General features: G+C 46.4%; 1 long non-coding RNA gene across 1 annotated transcript in view; it reads right to left on the bottom strand.

Annotated features, from left to right (window-relative positions):
• Positions 1-5808: 5808 nt before the first annotated feature.
• The window catches only part of LOC120097782 (uncharacterized), a 45782-nt gene continuing 34401 nt past the window's right edge, over positions 5809-17189 (bottom strand). Inside the window, exon 2 of the long non-coding RNA XR_010059121.1 lies at positions 5809-17026. This is a non-coding gene — a long non-coding RNA (uncharacterized LOC120097782). The remainder of the gene's footprint in view (positions 17027-17189) is intronic.

Genomic DNA, 17189 nt, shown 5'->3' with positions numbered 1-17189 from the left:
TTTCTCTCGTTCACCTATCTTTCATTATAGGTGCTTTTAGCAGAGTCCTGGTAGTAAGGGCGGAGACAAACTCTTTCCTCCCACAAGTGCACCCTACAAAAGAGATGTGACTTGCCAACCTCTTGCTCCCAACATGGGGCGCCGCTGAGAAGCCACCATGGTACAACATGAAATCAATGAGTTATGGTGCATGCTCTACTGGGCGAGTGCCAGAGTAACGAAGTCGTAGATCAGGCGGGTGGAGGAGGGTTCAGATGGGACCATGTGGAAAGCTGGGGAGGAAGAAAGGACTAGGGCCTACCCATCCATGAACTTGGCCACAGTCACACTGTCATTAGAGCGTCATGCTGATGTGGCAGCCTGACCTTCTCTTAGCCTAGAGCTGTCTGACAATTTTCCCTCTGCTTCCTAATGAGTACTTTTGCTTCCCAATTTCTGGTGTAATTAGAGAGAGGACGTTCTCCTCCACTGACAGCTGGAGCAAGACTTCCTCTCGGGATCACCCGACATTTATCCAGAGGAAATCCACTGCTGGTTAAGGGCTAAGATTCCAAACAGTAGACTACAAAGTACTGAGAGGAAGCTGGGTTCCCAATACCTTCTTTTGTGTCTATTTCAATAAGCGTGAGTCTCTAAGCTTGACCCACTTGTGCTTGATAAATGTATAAAGAATTTGGAAAGTGCAGAAAGATTAAATTGAGTAGAAAACTTACAAGGGGTGAACAGAAGTGATAGACAGCCAGTGAGACTGGGAACTGGGTAGAAACCAAGAGACCGGGCTGAGAACAGAAATCTCCAATGGAGAATATCTTCCCAGTTGCTGTGACCTGGGCTTGGACTCTCACTTGTGCTAGAAAAGATGCCTACCTCCAAGGAGAGCGTTAAGTCACCTGACATAAGCCTTCCACTCTGCCTCCCTCGAGTAGCAAGCAGTGAGGTCTCTGATGTTTTGAAGAATCATAGTGGTTTTAAATTCTGGGTCCAGCTTTGCCCAAAGGTGGACCATAGAACTACATAATTCAGGATAAAGAAGTGAAACCCAGGGTTCACCAGGACGAAGTCAAGATGAGGTTGCCCTAGGTAGTCATCATAAATATTGCCTCCCACCCCAATAAGTAACATTTCAGTTTTCTTTGACATAAATCACCAGGATGGGTGTTAGGTTAGAAGGCATCTGCCTCCACAGGACAATCACCCCAGAAAGGCAGAGTCATACACCAGACTGGGGAAGAGACAGAGAGTGGCCTCATTACCCTCTGCACAAATTATTTGTTATCAACTTAAAGACTCCAGGTATCCCAAGGTCTATCAACAGATGCATACACTCAGACATCCAAAGCTAGGAGACAAACGTATCTACTGTTATTATTTATATCTCCTCAACACAATTGTTTTGGGGGCTGGAGAGACGGCTCAGTGTTTACCCAGGAGCTTACTGCTCTAGCAGAGGACCCAAGTTTAGTTCCCAGAACCTACTCGCAACCCCATGTAACTAACTAACTTCTTCTGGTCTCCACAGGCACTCACATGATACATAGACACATAATTACATTTTTAATTTTAAAAAACTAGAAATGTGTACCTTTAAAACACACACACACACACACACAAAATTATTCTTCTAAAACATCTACATATGATTTAAAACGAGTAGCTCCCCAGAGCTTTCTAAATGTTTCTGTGTTAATTGGCTGAACAATCTTTCCATTGTCATAATTAGCACCAAGGGAAGGTGGTCAGTAAAGTAAACTGGACAGCAGGGCTCAGATGGCATCACAGAGTCTAAGAATCTTCTGTCTTGTTTTTCAGGGAGATAAAAGGCAAGAGAGAAACAGAAAAGGTGAGTTCGGCGGGGGAAACCCCCACCTTTGTGTAGACTCATATCCTGCCACGCCTAAATTACTAATTATTTTCAGTGATTAAAGAAAATGTGACATTTGACAGGACTGGCAAAGAGACGGCTAGATGCTGAGTATATCAGAAAGTCCGAGCATCTGGCTTAGGTAAGGGGAGACCACACCCACCTAGGAGGCTGCACAGAAAGATACCAACTTCAAGGAAAGAGCCAAGAAAAACCCCAGTCAGAAAATCCCCAGAAAGCATCAAACATGGCTCTCGTGAGCAGGCACGCGTCCTCTGCCTGTGAGCTGGCCCGAAACACAAGTCGTGGTAATGCAAGCCAGGTGTCTTCCCTTCCTACCAAGATGGCTGCCAAGACCATCGGCGAACAACAGTAATCGTAGCAACATCTGAAGCGCATCTGTGTTTGAACCCATAACAAGCATATTTTCCTTCTTATCCAAGGAGGTGCCTGTTCCACATTTACGTTATGATACCATCAATCCTCTTTTAGAAACAGTCCTCTCAGCTTGCAGGGCAGTGGTGGCATTTTTTTATTTTGTTCTAAAGAAAACACTGACTACCTCAATATGGAACAACACAGTGTAATACTTAGCACTTGGGATTCTGAGGCAGGAGGATTGCCCAAAGTTCCAAAAGGACAGCTTGGAAATTGTGATTTCTTGTCCCAGAAATTTCTTTAAAACAGGAAAAAAAGGGGGGGTGGGGGAGCAGGTGCTTGGAAGGCTATGCCATCAGTAAAATGTTTGCCGCATAGGCACGAGGAGGACCTGCAGCCGTGTCTAAAAGAGGCATGATTGTGCGTATCTGTAGTCCTGGAGCTGAGGTGGCTGGCACAAAAGCTCTCTGGATCCCACTGGTATCTAGTCTGGCCAAACAAGGATCTCTAGGTTTAGGAAGGGACCTAGTTTCAAAAAATATGGTAGAGAATGATAGATAGAGAAAGACGTCCTCTGGCCTGCCTAGGCACGATGCATACCCTGTGCTGGTGTGAATGAGAATGGCTCCCATAGGTTCATATATTTAAATCCTTGGTCTGCCACTGGATAAGTGAGTGTGGCTTTGTTGGAGGAAATCTCTCTCTCTCTCTCTCTCTCTCTCTCTCTCTCTCTCTCTCTCTCTCTCTCCTCCCACCCCGCTTCAGGGCCAAGCCTGCCTGCCTGCTGTCATGCTCCCTGGACCCCACCCTCCAGAACAGTGAGCCCCAAGTTAAATGCTTTCTTTCGTAAGCTTCCTTGGTCATGGTGTTTGTCACAACAATAGAAAAGCAATTAAGACACCCCCGCGTGAACATGTACAAACACCACACACACACACACACACACACACACACACCAAAAATCAAAACAAAAACAAACAAAAACCCATTGATGACAGAGGTACCCAGAAGTCATAAACAGTAGGAGATATGGAAATATTAAAAACTAGAACCGTAGCACCCAAAACCATCTCTCCCCTGCATTGTCCCACTGAGCAAAAAGAAAAGAGGGGAAGACAAAATAATGTCCCCAGGAGCCCGGGCTGCGTTTTATAGACCTTCTCACAAGGGAGCCGTGTCTAGTCAGCCTTTTTGAGGTTGCGAACTAGACTGTTGAAGCTGGCTCCAGAGAAAGGGAGGAGCTGCGTAAGTATTCAAAGTGAATCACCACGGTTTGCGAAATTCAGCTAGAGCACAATTAGACTTCGCGGAGACCCGGCTTTGGAACTGGGAAGTAAAACCGCACGTTTAGTATCTGCGCTTCTCTCTGACGTCTCTTTGTGTACGGTCCTGCCCTACTTTCCGCTCTCACAACTCATTTCCTCTGCTTGCTCATTGAAATCTTAACCCAGCACACCATCCCAACCTGAGGCAGCCTTTCAGCTCTGGCGGCTCGCGAGCACGAGCGATGTGTCAACCCTCGGATCTCGGCAGGAACCCCAGAAAGGACCTGCCTGGGCACCTTGTGTTTGGACTGAGCCGCGCAAGCCACAGGAATAGAATGGGTACTCTGGTCACATGGCTTCTCCAGCCCACGGACTGTACCGGCAGGGAAGGTTTCCTCTGATGCACAGAGTGGGAGGAGGAAGTGTAGGAATTGGGAGAGCCTCTTCATTTATAAAAACAGGGCGATCACCTCTTAGCATTAGCAGATCCACAGGACCAATGAAGAAGTTTTGGATACAGGTTAGGTTTTTGAATGGCATTGATGTCTGTAGACTGGCACTTGTGAGGCCGAGACAGGAGGACTGTTGTGAGTTCAGGGCCAACCTGAGCTCCACTGTGAATTTCAGCTCTATCCGTGCTACCAGGTAAGACCCCGTCTGTCTCGAGAAGCCATAACGGGGTAGGCGAAATGACTCAGTGTTTGTTGCCAAGCCTGAGAGTTCAGTCCCCAGAACTCACATAGTAGAAGGGGAGAACCAACAACCGACCCAGGTTGTACTCTGACCTCCACTTGAGTATCATGGCACGTGAGTGCACGCGCACACACGCGCGTGCGCGCCCACACACACAAACACACACAAAATAAATAAATAATACATAGTGGTTTTTTTTTATTAAGTTATTTATTTACATTCCAATCGCAGATTCCTCTCCCTCATTTCTCAGTTTCTCCTCCCCTTCCCCATCTTACCCACCCCATTCCCCCCCTTCTCAGAAAAGGTGAGCCCTCCCATAACTATCAACCAGCCTTGGCATACATATCAAATCGTAGTGAGACTAGGCACATCTTCTACCCATAAGAACAAATAAACAGAAAGGCTGAGTTGGTTATCTTTCCAGTACGAGAACAAATGCCTGGCTAATCAAGATATGAAGACGAAAGGCTTATTTTGGTGTCCACATTTAGAAGTTTTAATCTGGGGTTGGGGATTTAGCTCAGTGGTAGAGTGCTTGCCTAGCAAGCACAAGGCCCTGGGTTCAGTCCTCAGCTCCAGGGGGAGGAAAAGACAAAATAGAAGTTTTAATCGATATCATTTGGCCCTGTGGTTTCTTTTTTTTTTTTTAAATAATTTTTATGTGCATTGGTGTTTTGTCTGCATGTATGTCTGTGCGAAAGTGTAAGATCTTAGAGCTACAAACAATTCTAGGCTGCTCTGTGGGTGCTGGGAATTGAACTCAGGTCCTGGAAGAGCAATCAGTGCCCTCAACCACGAAGCTATCTCTTCAGCCCCAGGCCCTGTAGCTTCTGACCTTGGCCAGCACATCGTGGTATGAGTATATGGAGCAACACCACTCACTTAGTGTCTGGGAAACGAAGAGAGGAAGAGAGAGAGCCCAGGATCCTGCAGTCCTTTTTAAGGGCATAGCACGGTCCAGCTGGAGATCTCCTGCTAGGCTCCGCACTTTAAATGTCCTACCAACTCTCAAGAGCTAGTTCACCAAGCTGGGGACCAAGCTTTTACCATATGGACCACTGGGGAGCATTCCATATCCCAACTGTTAAGAGAAGTCCTCTGAGACCAAGAAGCCTGAACACAAAGCCGAGACCCACATTCCCATTAAGAAACCATGTCTTGGCCTCCCATCTGCTCAGCATGTCCACAGAGCTGAAAGCCACTTCTGAGTGGGAGGCTTGGCTACTGGGGGAGATGAGGAGGCTCCAGGGATCCCACAGCCCAGGAGCAAGGGGCTTTCGGAAGTGTTTCGTCAGAGGCTGGCACTTGTTGTTCAGGACAGAAACACGTGTTGTGAAGCAGCTCTGGCCTAAACCTCACAAAAATGCCTGTACTGTCCCCTGATTTCACCACAAACTTACAAACAAGTAAAACTGTCTATCCTTGTGGGCGGGCTGTCGCCCCTGGAAGAGAGCTGGAGTCAGACCCACAAGGGCAACTTCATAGTCGAAGAATATCCCTGTTACAGGGAGAAAAAAAAAAATAGAAGGGAGTGAACCACTGTTCATCAAAATGGACGTTAGCTCGACAGAGGAGGAAACTTTTGAGGTACGATGGAAAAACACGGTATCGAACGGCCCAAGGGTGGCTATTTTATTTTTGAAGTTATTGGGGGGGAGGGTTAATTAGACAACCATCTTTCTAAAACCTCTTCAGAGATATAAGCAGATGGATACATTGTCTACAGAAAGTTACACCTGAAGTCTTGGTCCTGAAGCCTCAGGAAATCAAATTAATGCCCATATTCAATCAACCCCCACATACCAAAGTCATTACTGACAAACACATTCACGCAGCCTAAAGAGGCATCCGCAGATGTTACAGTAGCTATGCTCTGTCTAGCATCGTTGGCGCCCGTGCATGGGCAGGACGTGACCCATTCCTGATTCGTTGCTGCCCTGTGAACAGGGACGCAGCTGTACCTCAGTGGCCCTTCATCGACTGTTTCCTTCCACAGAGGCCAAGCCACAGTTCACCTGGATAAGTGTACCCAGCAGGCTTCACTTCCCCAGGCACAGGATGCCTCGACAAGAAGGAAGTTAATATAAGAACCAAACAGCTCTTATTTCTGCCCGCTCCTCTGCCCCATCCTGGCCCAACGCTTTAATCAATTCAGTGTGTTTAAAAATCAATTTCACCGGATGGGAGAAGAGAAGCCACTCAGAGCCCTGTGGTCACTCAGAGCAGGAACACGGAGACGCACTCATTTTTCAGAAGGTCTGTTGGAGGATGGGGGGTTTCCTTCTTCTCAGTCCACGAATAAAGAAAAGATTCAGCCAGAGGTGTAGGCCGCAGCACCAAGCCAGTGTGTTTTCTTGCTAACTCCTTCGATAGCCATTTCTTGTGATGGTGAGCCAATGTCTAATTCACCTAAGCTTCACAGAATCATGGGCCAGTAATCCTCCACCACAACCACCACCACCACCACCACCACCACCACCACCCGTGCCTGTTACTGTAGTTCTGAGGAGGAGCTTTTTAAAAAGCTAAGGGAGAGTAGGGGGCAGGCTGGAGAGACCGCACAGCAAGTAAGAGAACTTACTGTTCTTGGAGAGGACCCATGTTGGGTCCCAGCAGTCACGTCAGGCAGCTCATGACCACTTCTAGTTAACTCCAGCACCAAGGGATTCCATAACTGCTTCTGGTCTCTTCAAGACACTACATGCATGCATTTGTTATACATATAGACAAGCAGGTACACACACATAGACATAAATAAAGTACATTTAAAAAAAATTAAAGATGACGAACAAGAAAGAAACATGGGAACCGGGATTCCTGATGAGGAAGCCACACTGGGGCCCATGGTTCTGCTGAGGTTGTTAGAAAGGGAAGCTATGCCCTGCATCTGGGGAAGTTTGAGGTGTTAGGGGCCACAGGCTGATTCTCAACTATGTCCTCTTACACTTATCAAGCACCCAGTGTATACTCTAAGACATATCCAAAAGATACATCATCGGTGATGACAGGTCCTGTGTTTGAGATACAGTTTGTCTCCCAAGGTCTCAGGTAAAAACCCTGTTGCCTACATGGCAGTATCAGGACCTTTAAGACTCAAGCGTATGAGGAGACAGTTAAGTTGTTTTTGATCATTAATGGATTCATGCAGTTTTGAGAGAATGGGTTAGGACATAGGGAAATGGATTAGTTGTTGTGATGGTGAATGGGGGTTATAAGGAAGCTTGGAACTTTTCCTAATCCTCCATGCTGCTCACCCTTCTTGCATACATTCTTGCCACCGGGAAGCTACCTACTATGGAACACTCATCGTAACAATTAAATGTCAATACCACACCATTGAACCTCCAAAGCCATGACCTAAAGAAAACTTTTTCTTAATATGTTACCAGGCAACAGGTATTTTGTTACAGTAACTCCACAATGGATGAAGACAACCGTGTCCAGATCTCGTGGTCACCTCTGAGTGACATCCAACTTGAAGGGAACCGAGTTGAAGGACTCTGGAACTGCCCCCACTCTGGATGTTTGGTCTGACTGTTTAACGAATTCCACAATGTCACAATCCTTACCACTGCCGAGGTAAGAGTAGCATTCAGCTGTTCATACAGATGCCTAGACTGTCCAAGCTAGAAAAGAAATGCAGATTGCGAATTTTTCAAGACAATAATATTGAAGCCCAGGTTAGCAAGGGATTTCATTCCCCAAACGAGAAGTCTCCTCATTGAGCCTTTCCTCCTTCTAAACCCTCCGATGAGTAGGTGATATTTGAATGTCGAACGATACAAGACAGATGGGTCCTGATTTAATGGCTGCTGTATGACAGACCCCAGTCATCCATCATAGCCCCATGCCTCGAGAGAGCCATCCTTTAGAAAAGGACTCTGGAACAGCATGACCAGAATTTACAACTGAAACCAACTCTGTACCTTAGTCATCCTGTACCCACTTGCACTCTGTACCTCAGCCGCCCTGAACCCAAATGCTAAAACCAGGTTCTCCGATGAGGCGGGCCTGAGGCTCACCTAGAGTCTAGCATACCGAGTCTAGTAGACCTGGCGTGGGAAGCCAGAATGGGCATTCCTCACCAGGCCATGCTGGTGCAACCTTGGTGCTGAAGTGGCAAGACACATGGGAATCGATGTCATACATGGACAAGTCTGTGCAAAGGCAGAGAGAGCCCCATATTTAATATATGGAAATTCTACAAAAACCGGGAATCACATTCATTATCCAGTCATGAGAAGAGGTGAATTAAATGGATTTCTGTCCTGTCCCCATTCGAATGTTGAAGCCGTAACTCCTAGAAACTCAGAAAGTGACTGGATTTGGGAACAGGGTCTTTAAGAATGTACTTAAAGTAAAAAAAAAATCAAGAAATCTGAGTGTCCTCACTGAAAGAGAAGGTTGAGGGCTGGGATGCATTAGCTCAGCTGGAGAGCGTTTATCTGGTGCACCTGAGACCCCAGCACTGTATGAACCAGGCGTGGTAGTAGACGTAAACCCAAGAGGAAGAAGCAGGAGGAATAGAAATTCAAGGCCATCAATTTTTTCAAAGTAATACTGTTTTACTCAACTTCCTTTCAGGCTCCTGCTCTGTGAACAATTACTTAGGTTGGTCCCTTGATTTAGTCGTTTCATGTTACTTCCCCTTCTCGTTTCCCCTTTCCTCCTCCTTGGCGTGCCTTTTGTGGAAAGCCCCTCCTCTGAATAGGCAAACGTCAGCTGTTTTCCAGGCTTCGCCCCTCCTCACTAGGGAAACCTCCTCTGGGGGTTTGTCCTCTAAGCCATGTCTCATCGCTTGGGCTTTACCAGGTTTCTGTTGTTACGGTTTAGCCGAGAATGGACCTGAGGCTCAGGAGCTCTTACCCCCACCTCAGGCTCCCACCAGCACCTCACCATCTTACTGTCTCTCCTTAGCTCCATCTCTCAAACCTGCTCCATACATCAAGATAGCTAGCCTACCAGTTGAAAACGAAGAGGCCATACACTCCGATGAAGGCTTCTTGGCTCTACTGGCATTGGCTTGTCTTTGACTTCTGAAATCTATTAACGTGTGTAACTTCTAATCAAGAAGAAGTGCAATCTGATCAAATCATATGCAAGGAAAATCGAAAGGGGGTTCTGGAGCCTTCCAAGGTGGTTCCTCACTGGTGGAGGTAGAGACAGATGTTTGAAAGCTATACCTGGTCCCTGGCTCCTGCCTCCCTCCCTGCTTCCTGGTCACTGTACTGTAAGCCCCTTCCCCCACACTTTACGGTTGCCATATGTTCCCTCCTGTGATGAACCAAAACCCCCGAAAATCATAAGATCCAGTGACTCTTTCTTTCCTAAAAATTTTTGGGGGGGGTATTTTAGTCACAGTGACACAGAGGTGACTAAAACACTGAAGCCAAAGGACACTGACAGAAAGATGCTGCTTTCCTGTGTCCCCTTTTTATTTTATATGAGAATCCACTTGCTCCTTGGATCTTTGGGATGTCTAAAGTCCTAAAAAATGTCCAATTGAGGAATAGACATTCAAGACTTGAGCCTGTGAAGGACATTTCAGATTCAACCCTAACAAGTTTTTCTTCCAACAATAAACTCTCCAATAAACGCAACAGGAGGCTGATTCCCCAAAACTTACAAATACACAGCCATGTTTAAATTATTACATTATATGTCACTGCCTATATAGCACATAGTATGCTACAGATCACACGACTGGGCTCGGGACATGACATTTTTTTTTTTTTTTGGTTCTTTTTTTCGGAGCTGGGGACCGAACCCAGGGCCTTGCGCTTCCTAGGCAAGCGCTCTACCACTGAGCTAAATCCCCAACCCCGGGACACGACATTTCTATGACTGTTACCAAGAAGGTGTTGTGGAGAAAGAGAACTCAGTAACACTGGCAATTTCACAAAAACAGTCGCCGTGGAGATTGGCATGGAGGGTTTGGGGAAAACTAAAAACAACACCATCGTATGTCTGGACTTTCAGGCATACATCCAAAAGATGTTAAGTCAGCATATTTGCACATCTATGTTCATAGCTGTTCTGTCCACAGTAGCGAGGTATTAGAACCAACCGGCCTAGGTGCCCATGAGCAGAGAAGGGATAAAGAAAATGTGGTTCAGGGTCTGGAGGGATGGCTCAGTGGTTAAAAGCCATGGCTGCTCGTCCAAAGTCCTGGGTTCAATTCTAAACACCCACATGGTGGCTCACAAGCATCTGTAACTACAGTCTACGGGATCCAATACCTTCTTCTGGTGTGCAGACATGCATGTGGACAGAACTCCTGTGTACATAAAATAAATTAATAAAATCATTTTTTAAGTAAAAACAATGTGTTTCCTTGAATTTTGTGCAACCATAAGCAGAAATTATTTGCATGCTGGAATTAAAAACATAAGCCACCACGACTGGTATACAAGGAGAAATGAAATTATGACACATACAGGAAAATAGGAAGAACTAGAAACTATTATGTTAAGCGAAATAAGCTAGATTTAGAGACACAAATACTGCATGTTTCTCCTATTTGTATAATCTAGAGTTTAAAGATTTATATGTATATATAGTGTCATTCTATCCAGATGTGAGAGTATAGATCTGCAATCTCAGTACTTAGAAGCTAAGGCAGGGGAATCATTAGTTCCAGGCAAGCCGGACTCTTGTAGTCACAGAGTCATAGTAAGTGTAAAGTACTAACATCACTGCCACCATCACTGTAATACTCACAAAAGCAGAGAAGTCGCCTGGCAGAGCCTTGCCGTCTTTGGGTCCCCCAGCCTTTATCAGCTGTGGCATCCCATGACAGCTTGAAAGAAGGGGAGTTCCTCTGACCAGAGTCAGCTTCCTCTTTCATGGTCCCTGGGGAGGGTCTCAGCACCTCAGAGCTTAGAGGGGGAAAAACTGCTAATCTGATGTAACCCCTCTGTTTGTAGGTCAAAGGACCAGGACTCGTGCCAAAATGCAGACGTTCAAACGCAGCCAACCTTTATCAAGGCGACATTTCCTATTCAAAACTCTTAACGGAAACCCGTTTAGAGACGCTTTTCACTTTTTTGTCTAGAGCTCTCTGTAATCTCCGTTTCTCTCCATTTGATTTATTATTAGCGTGTGTGAGAACCAGAGAGGTGGAGACAGACGGACACCAGTGCAGAGGACAGAGGACACTTTTCAGGAGTTGGTTCTTTCCTTCTACCTTGTATTCTGGTGTTAAACTCGGGTTTTCGTGCCTTGTGCAAGTGCTTGTACCCAAAATCCCATTTCCATAGCCTCTGCTCCTCTATAGGTCCTCAAAGAATATACCAGAACCAAGCTGGGGAGACAGCCTAGTCAGCACAGAGCTCATGACTGAGGACCTGAGTCGGATGCTTGGAATCCATGTCAAATAACCAGGAACGACAGCATGCATTTATAACCTCAGTACTAGGGACGTAGACACAGGCTTCCTGGCCAGTCAACCTAGCCAAATCTGCAAGCACAAGCCCGTCTCACAAAACAAGCTCAACAGCATCCCTTGGGAAGAGCCATCCACATATGAAGTGAGCACCACTGGGGGCCACCTTGAACTGGCAGGTGGGAGGGAGGGGAGAAGAAGAATGACCTCATCGGCCTGGGACTATTTCTTGCAATACCCAAATCAGCCCAACAAGCCTTATTGTGCTTGACAGCAAGGAAGTTAGACCTGACCAGGTCCCTCCCACAGAGCGCCTCGGGATTCCCCAGGGAATGCCCACATGCTGTACCAATCTGTCCGGCTGATCACTTGCCGTCTCAACTGCCACCTGGCCCCATGCCACTGCCCAACCCTGGTCGTGCCCTGAAACCTGACTCTGCAGGCAGCTGCTGTACCCTGAGTTTCACCCCACACTGGGCACAAACCGTTCCCTTAATTCCCCTCAGTGGCAGTTAATAGTAGACTGTCACATTTGAGATGTTACAAAAAGCTAAGGCACGACCCGAGATCGCTATGATCCCGAGAAGCAGAGCTCAGCATGCCAGATGGCTGTCCTTCAAGACCACGGGCCGTTCTCTAGAGGTTTTATTTATCCGAGGTCGTTCTCCTATACCCATAAGTCCCAACCCCAAACTCCCCAAGAATAAGGACAGACTGGGGGAGGGTGGGGAAATCATTAGCTTTCTAGAGCCCCTGGTCTTGAACTCTCTGTTTCAGTAAAGGATTCCACTTTACCACGGTTTAGCCAAAAGCTTTTGAAAAAAAAATTTTTTTGACTAGACAAAATAAACACAGCGAAATATGGCCCCACACCAGAGAAATAGCAAGAACCTAAGAGGACATTGAAACAACTATTTAAACTTCTTAAAGGGTGAGTTCTCGTACGCTTAACCGTTCCTATTCCATGAAAGTCTTTTGGCTGATAACCCACAGAAAGACAGTTAGCATCGCAAATTAGGGGAAGACGAACTGATCCTCAGTGAGATCTTTCCTCACACCCATCAGGACACATCCACTATGAATGCACACGAGTGTATGCACACACGTAGGAAATCAGTGTTGGTAAGGAGAGAGAGAAACTGGAGCCTTTACACATTGGTGGTGAGCATTCTAAAGGTACAAACACTGTGGGAAACCAAGTCACGCCTACCTAAAACATCAGACGTATAATGAATCATACGCTTTATCGATGCGGCTCCTGGGATCCCGTAAGTCTGCTGGAAGGAACTGAAAGCAGAGGTGAAAAGAGACATCTGTGCGCCGACCTTCCTGGCAGCCTTTTGCACAAAGGCCATGAGGCAGACACAGTGTAGGTGTCCATCGGCAGACAAGAGGATCAACAAAACACAGCAGGCAGGCACATGGAATATGACTTTTTTTTTTTTAAGGGATGAGATTGGTGCTGGGGATGAAGTTAGTCAGTAAAGCGTTTATTTAGCATGACAGCCTGGGCCCGTCCCCAGTGTAAAATCAGGTATAGCCACTCGTGCCAGCAGTCCTAGCACTTGGGAGGTAGAGTTAAAACGATCAGCAGTTCAAGGTCTTCCTTGGCTACACAGCAAGTCTGAGGCCGACTTGGTACGCGTGAGGCCAAGTGTCAAAAAGAAATTTTAAAAATTTAATTAAGAAAGTATGCAAGTCCTTACTGTCTGATAGAGCTTCAACCTTCTATTAGGAGAGAAATGGTCTCCCCAGTTTCCGTTTCAGGTGTCACCACCGGAAGTCACCAAGCACTTAAGGGTGGTGACAGTCAAAGACCCTGTGTACTCCCCACAGCGGCACTGGTAGCTCAGGACAATTAAACTGGTGGCCCATTTGGGAACGAGCCCTTGCTACACAGACCTCCACAGTCACCTGGCTTATCTGGAACTCAGTTCTTCTGCTTTTAGACAATATCACCCATGAAAGGTCCCTTCATTCTGTACCTGTAGCATGTCTAGCCAGAGTGCCACCACCCTAGCAACTGTTCAAACATTCCCAAGTACTTTGTGTCTAAGGACAAAATTGCAACCATTGAGTTCAAAGACTTTAATTGGCTCTGTGTGCGTGTCTCTAGACTTGAGCAATACTTCATTCCATAACATAGAATGTCTTACGACAAACCCGGGAGAGGACCTCGGTTTCTAGACAAAGAAAGAATACAGAAGCAAAACCCAACGAGCGGCAGCCAGGTATGGTGCTGCAAACCAGACAGTGGGAGGTAGAAGCAAGAGGAGCTGGAGGAGTTCAAGGCCAGACTAGCCTGCATACCAAATTTGAGGCCAGCCTGGAGTTCATTAGATCAAGTCTCAAAATAATAAAATAAAATAGTACTTTCCATCTGGGCGGTGGCTGCACATGCCTTTAATCCCAGCACTCAGGAGGCAGAGGCAGGCAGATCTCTGTGAGTTCAAGACCAGACTAGTCTACAGAGTTAGTTCCAGAACAGTCAAGGCTTTACAGAATGACCCCGAGTTTCCATGGCCGACAGTGTGGCTCAGTGGTAGGGCAGGGGAAAGAATCTGATTGGTTGTCATCTAGTCTAGTCATTTCCGGCTAGCTTTTCGTGCAGAGCTTCTGTATCACGCAAGCTGAAATTGGTCTGTTTAGATACTTAGCTGTTATCTATTCCTGATTGTTCAGAAGCCACTTAGTTTCAGCTTCAATGTCCTCACTCTTCCCCAGTGACTCCATTTTGAGTTTCAGACTGGTCTGTTGGGTTCTAGAACAGTGGCTTAGGCAACACAATGAACTTCTACAATTTTTACTGAATAGCAAACACCCACCACCTCTCAAAACCATCCCACTGAAGGCTAAGGGGTTGCTATACTAGAAACCTTTTCTAGCACGTGACAAAGAACAGGCTATTTAAATATCACGCTGAACAAGAACCAGGCACCTAGGCATTACTTTCCTTTCAACTCCAGCTTACCTGCAACTCCAGGGATGTGGTCAGCACAACCCGAAAGCCAAAGGTGGTCGAGCGGCCTGCCCCGCTTAGGTCAACATTGTAACCGGGTTATACACAACTTTCCCTGCAGGAGGCTGGGCATTTCCCCAGAACACAGCCACAGCCCCCGAAAGGGAGGCCAGGAGGGTCGTGTGTGCTATTTTTAAACTTTCAAAGATCACACTGTACTTGGATAATGGGAGCACCTAAGTGCCCCAGTGTTGTGGCTCCAGTCAGCACACCGTCTAAAAGCGAACGATAATCATCTTGCTTCTAATAGTAGCCCCTTGAAAAGGAGTCCCGCTCAATGCTCTGTGGCATCTTGAATAGGCGAGGCACCATCTCTTTATGAAGAAAATCTCTCTGTGAATCACATCTCCCTGTGGCGACACATTGATGTATTCAACTAGATCCTCTGCTGTGTGTGTGTGTGTGTGTGTGTGTGTGTGTGTGTGTGTGTGTGTGTGTAAGCTGAAGCTGGAAATATTTTACTAAATATAAATATCTCTGTATGATTATAGGGGCCCTGTTGCCTACTTCCTCCCTTCCTCCCGTTCTCTTCCTCTGGGCATTCGTGCACCACCACACAGACCCATCTCTTCTCTACTTGTGTAACCTTTAGTATTTGTTAAAGACCTGAAAGACCTGGTCTAAGCCCTCAGTTCATGGATGGGGACCTGGTATAAATTTGAAATAATAGGAGGCACCGTTGGGTATTTACCGGGTGCCAAGTACCAAGTGTGGGGCCTGATATGCCTGATAGGGCCGCAGTTTTAAATGGGTCGTGTCAAAAGAATGGAAGTTGAGGCCAATTAATTATTTATTGGTCATATCAGTGAGATACATAGGCAAAGCCAAGAGACAAGATGACTTCAGATCCTATTATAGTACTCATCAGAGTTGTGTGAACCCAAGAGATTAAAAATACACACACACACACACACACGAGAGAGAGAGAGAGAGAGAGAGAAAGAGAGAGAGAGAGAGAGAGAGAGAGAGAGGTTTAACTTCCATTCAAATGCTCTTTGGAATCAGATGAAAAGACATTCTGATTGTCTTAAGAGCAGGTGAATGAATCAAGAGCTTACAGAGGATCAGGAATTCACAGCCCTAGAACCTACTTCAATGCAGAAGGAGTGTGGGAGCCAGCCTGTAATCTCCATGTTCAGAAGGCAGAGACACAGGGCTCCAGAACCACCTAGGCTAATTACACTAGCCCTTGTTGGGAGCTCTAGGTTCAGCTAAGAGACCTTGCCTTGGTGAATAGGGTGGAGACTGATTGTGGAAGCCTCCTGATATCATGGGCCTAAACACAAACACACGTGTGTACACACAAACACACACATGCACACACATATATACATACACACAAACACATATGCATACACACTTATGTACACACATGCACACATACACACATACATACATATACATACATGCACACATACACATATACATATACACACATGCAAACATACACAATACATACATATACACACATACATACACATGTACATATACATACATGTACATACCTGTATGCATACATACATACACTCACACATACACTCATACACACCCTGATCACCCTGGTGGACATGTCACACTTGTTCAAGTAGATCTTAGATGTTCACAACAACCATCGAGAAACTCCCAAGTTGAGGCCCCTGTCATGGGCTACACATTGGCACCATAAGCTCCATCAGAGTCAATAGCAGACATGCTCAGTATTTAAACACGTTCGCAATATTTAGACTCGTGTAGCCAATGAGAGCAGTAGTTCGGCTTTGCAGTTCCCGTTTAGGAAGCATAACTGAAGAACAAACAAACACCTTTAGCCAGGCAGTGGTCGGGCTCACCCTTAGTCCTAACACCTGGGAGTCAGAGACAGGAGGATCTGTGAGTTCAAATTCAGCATGGTCTACAGATGGAGTTCCAGGATGGCAAGAATTACACAGAGAAATCCTGTGTGGAAAAGGAGGAGGGGGGAGGGGGAGGAGGAGGAGGGAAGGAGGAGGAGGAGAGGAGGGGGAGGGGAGGAAGGAAGGAAGGAAGGAAGGAAGGTAATTACTAAGACAGTACGCTAGAGCTTAAAACTCCTTTGCAAATGCCCAACACATGTTAAAGACCATCCAGAAAGGTGACTGGTGTCAAAACTGTGGGGAAACAGAATACTGGAAATGCAAGGCACCTCCATGGGAACTTTAGGGCTTGGTGGCTGCTTCTCTGAAGCTCAGTGTCACAGCAGCAGGTGACACCACACTTCCTTCCACACTGCAGTGCTTAAGCCAAAACAATGAATCTATCCGGGGAGAGGCCAAGCCACCAAGTGAAGCTTACCAAGGACTGGACGGAGGACTCCAAAGAAACCAGACTGGGAGATATACTCCCTGTAGTCTGAGGACACATGGCTGCTCCACACACTTTCATGGGGGCAGGATCCACCTTTGTCACTGAAAAAGATAATAGCAGACAAAAGTGGCTGTGTCTGTCTCAGCCCGAGGCGAGCCAGGTTACAGCTTCACTTAGTTAGGCAGCTGACATTATTGGCTGATCTGTTGTATCAGACTACACATCAAACATACTTCCTAGCGGTCTGTTCCCCAGGTCCCCTTG

The sequence above is a fragment of the Rattus norvegicus genome, chromosome 17 (genome assembly GCF_036323735.1).
Source record: "Rattus norvegicus strain BN/NHsdMcwi chromosome 17, GRCr8, whole genome shotgun sequence".
Lineage (NCBI taxonomy): Eukaryota > Metazoa > Chordata > Mammalia > Rodentia > Muridae > Rattus > Rattus norvegicus.
This window is presented reverse-complemented; position numbering and strand designations above follow the sequence as displayed.